This window comes from Thamnophis elegans, chromosome 15 (genome assembly GCF_009769535.1).
Source record: "Thamnophis elegans isolate rThaEle1 chromosome 15, rThaEle1.pri, whole genome shotgun sequence".
NCBI lineage: Eukaryota > Metazoa > Chordata > Lepidosauria > Squamata > Colubridae > Thamnophis > Thamnophis elegans.
In genome coordinates, this window is record NC_045555.1 from 29,762,971 (window position 1) to 29,773,604 (window position 10,634).

Sequence of the window (10,634 nt, forward strand, 5' to 3'; positions counted from 1 at the left end):
GCTTGAGATTAATTCATTCAATCAGTTATATTTTGGTTATATTATAAATGAATCATAGCAAGCATATTTCTGCCTGACAGCTCGTTGCTCACAAAATGTTCACTGAGTATCCAAACAGATCAAAACATAAAGCCCACTTTTCTAGGCAATAGGAAATACCTGCAGATACCAAAATTGTAAAGTAAATAAGAGCTATGCAAAAGATTTCAAAGAGGTGCTCTGTAATGTATAGTAAAAAAAAAAAACTCATCTGTCTTGAAATTAATACACTAGCTGGATGAAACTATGTTATCAGGCTATGCAGGAGAAATTTGGTTCACAATCCATTGGCTCAGTGGTGGTCACTGATTGAAACACATAAGGGAATATCTCTCCCATCGCCTTGAGTCCAGAAGCAGTTCCACAGGTGGAAGCCGTAAACATTTTGGAGAGGTACCTATGTTTAGTACTGTAAGGAGCCTCAGACCACTCCTGAGTGAAAGAGTGGAATGTCTGCCAGTATGAACTGAGATAACGGAATGTGAGGAAACTGGTGGTTGGAACAGTTCTTTTCAGGTGGGGAGGGGGAGTAGAATGTCTAACTCCTTAGCATCAGAGTGTGTTAATATAAGGCAACTGGCAGTTGGAACAGAGTTCTTTTTAGGTGGTGAGGGGGAGTAGAACTCCTTAGCGTCAGATCGCGTTAATTACTGTATAAGAAATGCTAATGTTCATTTCTAAAAATCCTTTCTTAGCAAGCACTTAGAAGCCAAGAGGAACATACATGCCAAATTTTAAGTTTGTAGGCTTTACAATTCTGGAGATTTTGTGATGAGTGAGTAGTATTTGCCTTATATATATATAGAGAGAGATTTTGGTCTCTTGGAAGACCCACACAACTACTCTAAGGGCTATCCTCAAGGTCTCTGTATACATGTGGAAACCACTTAATTGGCAACACCAATGAAAGTGCTGTTTGTATACACACAGATATGTACAGACCATGGGGCAGCTTGCAAAGCAGCCACACAAATGGCAACTGCAAAAGGTGTTATTATTTTAATGCTTCCAAGGGTACTGTATCCATGCACAATCCTAAAGATCACTTTAAAAATGCAAAAGTATAAAGCTTTAAGATCAGTTCTGTTGGGCTAAGCCCAAGAATGACATAGAACAATTAAGCCAGAGTTCAGTTCTTTATTTGCTTACCCAAAATAGACAAAATATTGTCAGCCTAAACCTTTACTACTCTCACCCTAAAACAGGGGTGTCGCACTAAATTTCATTGAGGGACGGATCAGCATTATGATCATCCTCAAAGGCCCATGTGAACATGGCTTGGTGGTCACATGACTGGGCGGGCCTAGCCAACTCAACATCGCTCACATCAAGGGGCACTTGTGATGGGCCAGATAAGGCTGGGAGGGGTGAGCACCAAAGCCTGGGGGGGGGGGGGATAGAGCATTGGTGCTTGTGCACAGCTGGGGAGGGTGACTGGGGGGAATCAAATGGTGTTGGAATGTGGTGGTGGTGGCCATCCGAACTGCCCTTTTGGTTTTAGGCTGGAGTCCAGGCAGAGGCAAGAGAGGTCAAAATGGGAAATCCCTGCCCACTGCTGCCTGTCCATTCCCCACGACAGCTTCCCATTTTCACCCCCCTCCCCATTACATTCATATAGTACTGTTCAATCCCCAGGCACCGTCCTCATCTGCACAAGATGACAAGATTTGGGGGCAGTGAATTCCTTTGTTTGAAGTCTCCCATTAGCTTGCAAACACCTTCCACACCATGTTCCAATCTCGACATGAAGTACGTTTACAAGCCAATGGGAGGTTTCAAGCAAATGATTTTGCAGCCCCATAGTCTCATCAGCTTGCAAACACTCTTTGCACCGAGATTGAGACAGTCCGAAAGGTTTTTGCAAGCCAATGGGAGGCTTGAAGGAAATGATTTCACTGCCCAAAGTCGGCTTGCAAATGCCTTTCAGGTGTAACCGCCCCCCCTGCATTTGCATAAGGCTTGTGGGGGGGGCAATAGCAGCAATAGCAGTAGACTTATATACCGCTTCATAGGGCTTTCAGCCCTCTCTAAGCGGTTTACAGAGAGTCAGCATATTGCCCCCAACAATCTGGGTCCTCATTTTACCCACCTCGGAAGGATGGAAGGCTGAGTCAACCCTGAGCCGGTGAGATTTGAACCGCTGAACTGCTGATCTAGCAGTAGCCTGCAGTGCTGCATTTAACCACTGCGCCACCTTGGCTCCTGCCTGACACTGAATGGGCAGTTGGCCTGCCACCCCAAGCCACCCCACACCTGACCCTGCCTGCCTGACAATGGGAGCTCAAGCGCCTCTGCAGGGCACAGGGATCCTTGTCCATGGGTGTATCATACTGCTCTGTGCTCCTGTCCTGCCCCACACTGTTTCTGATGCGGGGGGGGGGGGGCAGAGCATAGATGTTTGCTTATGGCTGCGGTTGTTTGGGTGCAGGGGGGGTGACGCTGAACTGCCCATTCAGTTTCAGGGCAGAGTCCAGGAGAGGCAACCACAGTGGGAAGAGGGCAAAATGGGAAGGCCCTGCCCACTGCTGTCTGCCCGTTGCCCGCAACAGCTTCCTATTTTCACTCCCTCTCTCCGTTGCAGTTTGTGCAGTTTGGCTGCCCCTCCCACCATGCCCCAGCACTGTTCGATCCCCCAGGCACTGCCCCCAGCTCCTTGAAAGCATCAATTCCCTGCCAGCCCCGAATCACAGGTATCAGAAACAGCCATGCACAAGGAGCCTTTGCCTGTCACCTTCTCAGGCATCCTTCCCCTCCTCAGGCACCCTTCCCCTGCTTCCCTAAGGGGGGTGCCCAGCCATGCTTACTACCTCCTCAAGGCTTCTGCTGCTGCCACTGCCCCCAAGAGGCGAAGCAAGCTGAGACCAAGCAAAGCCAGGTGTGACAAGGCATAGCGCACGCAAGGCAAGCTGAGGTGAACAAGCTGCACATGCCCAGAGGGAGTGCCCAGCCGGGCTAGGTTGAGGCAGTAGGGGCTGATCCCTTGCCATTTTAGGCCTGCCTCGTGAGCCAGATCTAACCTCGTCATGATCCATATCCAGCCTGTGGGCATTGAGTTTGCCACCCCTGCCCCAAAAGATCCTGGGAGAATCAAGTAACAGCTATCTTGATGCTCTTCCTCTGTTTTTTATCCTGCTTGTGGCTATGCTGCCTCTAGTCTCAGTCCTCTTTCTCTTCTTCCTGGGAAACTGCTGCTTCATTCTTCTAGTTCATCACACTAACTCCCCCTCCATTGGCATCATCTCTCACACTTTCAAAACAACTCTCTTCATAAAAAAAAGTAAGAAAACAATAATTACAGCATTCTGGGGAAAGCATCTAAAAAGAATGAGCAATTCTTACATTTGATGCCATGATTTTAAATCCAAAAGTGTTTGCTTATAGGAAAATATCATTTAATTTAGCTTCTTTCCAAAGAATCTCCTATGCTTATCAAACTTTTTATCGATTTTTAGTGCAAGGTGAAAAAATGTTTAATAATTGAAATGATAAACACAAATATTTCTGTAAATAATTCTCAGGTCACAAATGTACAACATTCCAGGCAGAATTTTCTCCTCAGACCTCTGCCCAAAATTCTTTAACTGGAGATGCCACAATATGGCCAGCCATACAGTATATAGAGAGTATAGAATGAAGGAACAAATGAATTAATAAATGCTAGAAGATTTCTGGTTAGATATTTTGTTGTTGGGGCAAAACCACAAGTTTCTGTGAAATATTTAAATTCTAAAAAAGCCATCTCCAATCTGGCACTGTCCACATGTTTATTTTGTTACAAATGTATGCCAAATTCCACAAGTAATATCAAAAATTCAAATAAATTAAGTTTATAGAAGATATTATTGCTAGTAGCAGTAGTGATAATTTATTTCCTCCCTTTACTCTATACAGTTCATTTGTAATGTTTATTTTCCTATAACAGCCTTGTAAAGACTAATTGGCTCAAGGTCATCCAAGTGTTTTCATGCTTAAAGGAAAACCAGAACTCACATTTTCTTTCTTTCTAATAAAGTACTTTAACCACAACTGGCTGTCAGATTCATCCAATCATTGTTCAAAAGATTTTAATATGGATTTTAAACAGGCAGAGTCTGCAACAATTTGGATACTGAAGAGCTTCACTCTTTGGGGCATGTACAGTGGAACCTCCGGTCATGACCATAATCCGTTCCAGGACTTCGGTCAGCACCTGATTTGGTCGTGACCGGAAGCAAGACTGACTGTGCATGCGCGCACACACACACACAAAGGTACAAAAGGGGAAATCGCTGCGGCAGGGAAAATCACTGCGGCTTTGATTGATCGCCACCCAGGGATGTGTTAATGAACAGAGTGAAACATTTAGCGGATTTTTTTGGTCAGCACCTGATTTGGTTGCGGTCAGAAGCATTCATGACCCAATTTTCCACTGTATGCAATATCATGATACAACTGCTAATATCCACCTGACCCTCTTGCCCTTGCCCCATGGATACTCTGTATCCCCAAATTAAAGAAAATAATGTATTTATGACTGCTGTACTTGAAACATCACAAGTTATCAATTATATTTGGGAGTCAAGTTTCTTATCAAACTAAGTAGAACTAACCAACAGGACAAATAGCGCATTATGTTGAAATCACCAAAGATAACCAGAAGATAAACTTAGATTTAGATTTTTATGGCAGGAGCGTGAATGTCTCAGTGGTGGGTTCCTAACCGGTTTACTACCAGTTTGCTGAGAGAGGGTGTTTTGCGCATACACAAAAATTTTGTGCACGCACTGCTCACTTCACATCAAACCAGGGCGAACCAGTAGTGGCGATGGCAGGAGGCTCCCCCCCCCCCCCGGCCTAGATGTCATCACACACGTTCTGCGCACGTACAGAAGGTTCCAAACCAGTAGAGAAGATAAGAGGAAAACCATTACTGGCTACATCTGAAAATCTGTTATGAAAATAACCTAATTCAGTAACCAGGTAAATGTATCATGTGATTCAGAGGTGGGTTGCAAATCCCAGCGCTAACAGTTTGCTTGTGCTCACGTGCACAATTCTTCTGCACAGGCACAGAAGCATCCGGGTGGGTGGACGGAGCCTCCTGCCATCACTACCGGTTCGCCCAATCCAGGCCAAACTGGGAGCAACCCACCTCTGATGTGAATGCAGCTTTGTTGTGCTTATTAAAGGCCAGTCAGCTACTCTTCAACAGCCACTAAATCATTCTGTTGTACTGTGGAATTTGCTAAAGTAAATGAAGATCTCATCCTTTACAAACAATGTTGCATAATATCTCTCCAGAAACAGACTGATTAAACACAATATTTGACTGAAGTGAAATTCAAATAGCTTTAAATAGATTGCAGAAGATTTCCGAAACAGTTGAAAGAGTCTGCCTTAGCTTAAATTTACCAGCATAGAATACAGTACTGTAATAACAGTCCTATTATAAAATGCAGTTCTATGTACAACAAATGAATGTTAATGCTTTGAAAGCATGCAGGGACTTTCTTCTTTTCAGATAAAAAAAGGTAGAAGTTCACACAAGTCCTATAGGGAACAAAAGCTGCCAGCTCACATTCTGCAGTTAAAGCAACCAGAGCACTAGCAATCTCCTGCCTGTTGACACTGGATGGGGGGGGGGGGGACCCTTATCTCTTATATTTACCTGTAGAAGAGGAAGAAGATCCATCATTTGGGGCTACCTGGTTCCTATCTGGTTCCCCAATCAACCCATGGTTCTTCCGCCCCTATATGATAAGCCGCACAATATCTATCTCTTCTGGGTGAGAAAGAGAATCAACAGGGTTACTTCCTTGGTCTTAAGTTTTCCTTCCTTCTCCTTCAAACCTTTACTTTTTCTTCCTATGCATGTTTTTGGTACTTGGCCTGAAGACAGAGCTGAGAGGGGAAAGCTCTTTCTCTTATGCAGCCTGCAAAGGAGGGGCTAAACTCCATTAGATCAGTGTTTTTCAACCACTGTGCCGCGGCACAGTCAATATAGGCACAGAGTTAAATTTTTTTAACATTTTCTAATGGTGGTGTGCCTCGTGATTTTTTTTCATGAAAAAAGTGTGCCTTTGCACAAAAAAGGTTGAAAAACACTGCATTAGATGATGAACAATTCTGGCTTCTAATCAGAAATAGAATTAACCTTTTTTGACTCCATCTGCAGGTGCAAAGAATGGGCAAATGAAATATTAAACATAGCTAACCCTATCAGGTCTCCTCAATCTTCTTCTACCAGCAAAATTCCCCTCAAAAAGGTTTATATTATCTGCATTAGTTTTCCAACAATATATTTTAAGTAAATTAACTTGAAAGGCCACTACATCTGTAGCACTTCCAAAAGCCGGTGTAACTGGAGAGGTACACTGTACAATTTGTGATGTGAAATTCTGTGGCAGCTGCCCCAGTGATACAAATGAAAAGTTGGACAATCTGCAACTTGCATGCTGCCCTCAGAGAAAGTGCAAGCAGTCCCCGCTATCTGGTTTTCCTGCTAGCAAGTAGATCAGTCTACCAATGGGGAAGAAATTGCAGCAGAAAAGTGAAACATCTTGGGGGGGGGGGGGGCAAGTCCAGTTGCCTTCTGAAAAAGCACTTTTGGGACAATCATGATCTGGATCAGTGTTAGTCAACCTGGTCCCTACCGCCCACTAGTGGGCCTTCCAGCTTTCATGGTGGGCGGTAGGGGTTTGCTGTAACTCTGCTTTATAAATTTTATAAAGTAAAGTTACTTCCCTACTTTATAAATCACCATCACTGTGGAACCGGTGGGAGTTACAAAATTTTACTACTAACAGAGATACAAAAGTGGGCGGTAGGTATAAAAAGGTTCACTAGCCCTGATCTGGATGATGGAAAATCTCCATAGACATTTGCTGAAGACTGTATTTCCTGGAACAGCTGGAAATTAAATTCCTGGGAGTGAGGAAATTTTGCTCAAAGATTTCCCAGAGGGAATAGGGCGTGTATAAGGGCGTTTCCATGCATCTACAGATCTACCTTATTTATTTTTGAAATTTATTTGCCACCCATCTAGTAGCCAATGTCTCTATGGAAAAAACCTACTCTATTTGTTGGTAAACAAGGCTAACCTCTGTCTTAGAGCAGCTACGCATTTTAAGGAAGCAGAAACGAGCACACCGACAACGAAGAGAATGACTTCAGGCATTAGCTGCCAGCACCATAGGCCAAAAATTAAGGAGAAAGATTAAACACAAAGAGAAGATTTTCCTGACGAGTACTTCAAATTAGCGTGCTATCATTAATTTTGCTCATTATGCCACGAGCCGCTAGAGAAAGAAAAGCGTCAAAACTCAAAAGAGTAGCAAAAAAGGCCTCCAATCGTTTTCACTGCAGTGCTGACTTGTACACAATTTCCGGCGCTTTTATTCCACATTTTCGGTTCATGAATGACCTATATTCACAATAAGAAAGTTTGCGTAATGATCTGAAGGGAAAGGGGAGGGGAGCATCAAATGGAAATAGAGAGCGGAGTTGGTGGACTGGTTAACAGCAGGAGACGCCAGACCCCTCTCATTGGGACATCCCCCCCCCCCAACAAAATAAAGCAGCATTAAAAGGGGGGAAAGGCAAAGGTCCAGAAAACTAGAGGAAGGCATCCGCCCTGTGAGAGGAGCCTGGAAAAGGAGGGGGAAAGGGACTGTCTCGACCGCCTCAGACGGAGCACTTCCCGGCTGCCCCCCCCCCCTGCACTCGCCTGGAATGTGGCTAAGAAACTCGGCGTCCCCTCCGACCACCGACGCTCAGAACGAAGAGCAAAATGGAGACGGGGAGAGGCGAGCCTGTTCCGCCCCTTTCCTGATCTGTTTTCGCCCCGCCTGCCCCGCCGGCCTTCCGCCTTCTCTGGGCAACGGGAGTCTCCGGAAGGGCGAACTTCGCCATCGGCTGCGCATCCCTGTCCGTCCTCGCCCCGACACCGAACCCGACTACCGTGTGGAGAGACCGGCTGCGCCTCAACGATGCCCGCCACCACTCGTCGGACACAAATACTTGAGCGTTAAGTCTTCGTCGCTCCCTTCGGAGGAGCGTAGCGCTGCCGCAAAGCCTCTTTCGGAGGGGGTGCGGGGAAGGCAGGTGCTGGATCGGGAGTCAACCCTGTGATTTAGGCCATGCTTCCCACATTCAGGAAACGGGGCGCTTGTCTGGTCAAACGAAGGATGCGTAACTGCCAGCCCGCAATTTTACTTGTTAGATGGAAAGTTAAGTTTTGCTTTAATAAAAGTTTCTATTAAATAAAAGTTTCTATTAAATCGAGGAAACAGTCCAAACTTGGGAACTTTAAGACTTGTGGACTTCAACTCCCAGAATTCCCCAGGCAGCATCACAAGTTCACAAGTCTTAAAAGTTTCCACGTTTGGACACCCCGATCCATCTGAATGTTTTTTACAAGGGAGCCAGGGGAAAATCCACTGAGATTAGAGTGCACTTGGCTACACGTAATAAACCATCACAACGATAGATCTGCTATTTTTTGCTGTGCCATCCCAGGTCTGATTCGGAGGTTCAGGAATTCCTCTGTTTACAACCAAAATTTCTGTGGCTGAGTTAAGTTTTGCCTCATTTTATAATCTTTCTTGCCAGCTATTAAGTGAATCACTGCAGTTATTAAATGGATCTGGCTTCCCCAATAATCTTTTGTGAGCTTCTGACAAGCAGTTATCACAAGACACCCCCCCCCCCAGGACACTGCAACCTTCATGAGTCAATTGCAAGCATCTGAATTTTGATCACATGACCATGGATAGGCTGCAGTGGCAATGTGAAAAAGTCATAAATTAGTGTTTTCAGTGTTATTGTAACTTCAGTCACCAAATGGATTTTGTAAATTGTATTCTGTATTGAGCTATACAAATATCTGCATGTGATCTTGATGAAATCTGTCATATTCCTAATCTCATTTCTGTGTATAAAGTAAATTCAGATTTGATCATTTTTGCCTCCCAAACTCTGAGAGACCTGTAGAATTTTAAAAAGCACAACTGAAACAAATGAAAATACAGGTAAATAGCTCAGGTCCCTAGGATTATATCAAAGTAAGTGCACTTTGGCAAAAATATTTTGAGAGACTATAATAAAAAGATTTATTAAACTTTTGTGATGACAGAAAACAAAATAGCCATGATTTTCTAAAAAAACAAATCACAAAACTCAATTTTGGCTGTTATCCTGGATCTTTGTGGTAGCTGACTGACAATCTCTGCTTACGTTTCTGCAAGAAATGGTTTGAGACCTCCAACCCTCTACCTAAAGACTCAAGCCATTCCACTACTACAGCATTATCATCAGCTTAGGCCAGGGATGTCAATCTTGATTTCATTGAGGGCCACATCAGGGTTGTGATTGACTTCTGGGGGGAAGGAGGGACATAGCTGGGTGCTTAGCCAATTAAGTGGGTCATTTGCATCAAGCACCTGTGATGGCCCAGGTGGGGCTGGGGGGATCCATTGTCTCCAGCGGTGGAAGGCAAGACCAGGGCAAGTGCCAAACCCTTGTCTACCAGAGGCTATGTGGAGGCCACCTGGATGGCAGTGCAGGTTGCCCAGAGCCCAGCCTGTCCTTCAAGGTCCCAGGGCACCAGGACCCCATCTCCCCCCCCCCATCCTTACTCCTCCTATCTCTACCCTTTCCCTTCCCTGCTTCTCATTCCCATCTCTTTTCTTCGCACTCAGGAAGGGACAAGGGGAGGGCGAAAGATTGGCAGTGCTGCCAGTGGCCGTGGCTTTGTTATGCAGGGGTAGGGAGGATCCCAGTGAAAGGGAAGCCTTGTGTGCTGCGAGGGCAGGCCATCCAGTGGGACATGGATGTGCTGGTGGCACGCATAGCATTGATCTACAACTTGTGGCTGCCATCCAGGCCAGAACATGGTCAGGCTTAGATCTGATTCATGTGGCCCCCTGGAGCCAGCGAGGATCTGCCCCATCCTCTGGACATGCGCATAGGAGGCAGTGAGTACTGGGGTCCTGGGTAAAAGAGAAGCGCTCAGAATGCAGTCAGCTTGCAGGGCAAGACAATCCCCAGGGATGCCAGGCCCCACACACTTGCCGCCTCCAGTACACACCAACAGGGGGTGGGGCAAGGGGCAGCCTCTCGCTGGCTCCAGGGTGGCCCATGGATTTAAGGCTGACCACATTCCAGCCCAGATAGCTGCTACCAGCACCCAGTTAGTCCGGGTCAAGCATAGGTGCCACAGGCCGGTCCTTCGCTGTTTCCGGGGCGGTCCCACGGACTAGTTCTAACCACATTGCGGGCGAGATTTGGCCCACGGGCCTTGAGTTTGACCCCTCTGGCTTAGGCAAAGAAGCAGGCCTTATCAAATTAAACAGCCTGGTTTAGCATTCTATTTCCATAACAGTCAATCAGTATCTGTGGAAAGGGTTGGTAAATAATAGCACCTCCCATTTATATTACTCATGAAAGAAAAAAAATCTTGAATAAGATCAGATCTTTAAGATCAAGATGCCAATTCAATTCCTCTATTTATTCTGGCAGTATTACTATAGTATTTTGTATCACCCACATCAGGAGCCGTGTACAGAAAAATAATGTTTGGTTTATAATTCAAGTTCCCAAACACATCTGTGGAGCAT

At 45.3% G+C, this 10,634-nt stretch overlaps 1 protein-coding gene across 2 annotated transcripts in view; it reads right to left on the reverse strand.

The window, feature by feature from the left end:
- ANXA7 (annexin A7) overlaps positions 1 to 7,847 on the reverse strand; it is a 44,385-nt gene extending 36,538 nt beyond the window's left edge. The window contains exon 1 of one of the 2 annotated variants that reach the window (XM_032231599.1): positions 7,745 to 7,847. The gene's annotated coding sequence lies outside the window, so the exon portion shown is untranslated. The remainder of the gene's footprint in view (positions 1 to 7,744) is intronic. The other variant, XM_032231600.1, reaches the window with a different exon arrangement.
- Positions 7,848 to 10,634: the final 2,787 nt, after the last annotated feature.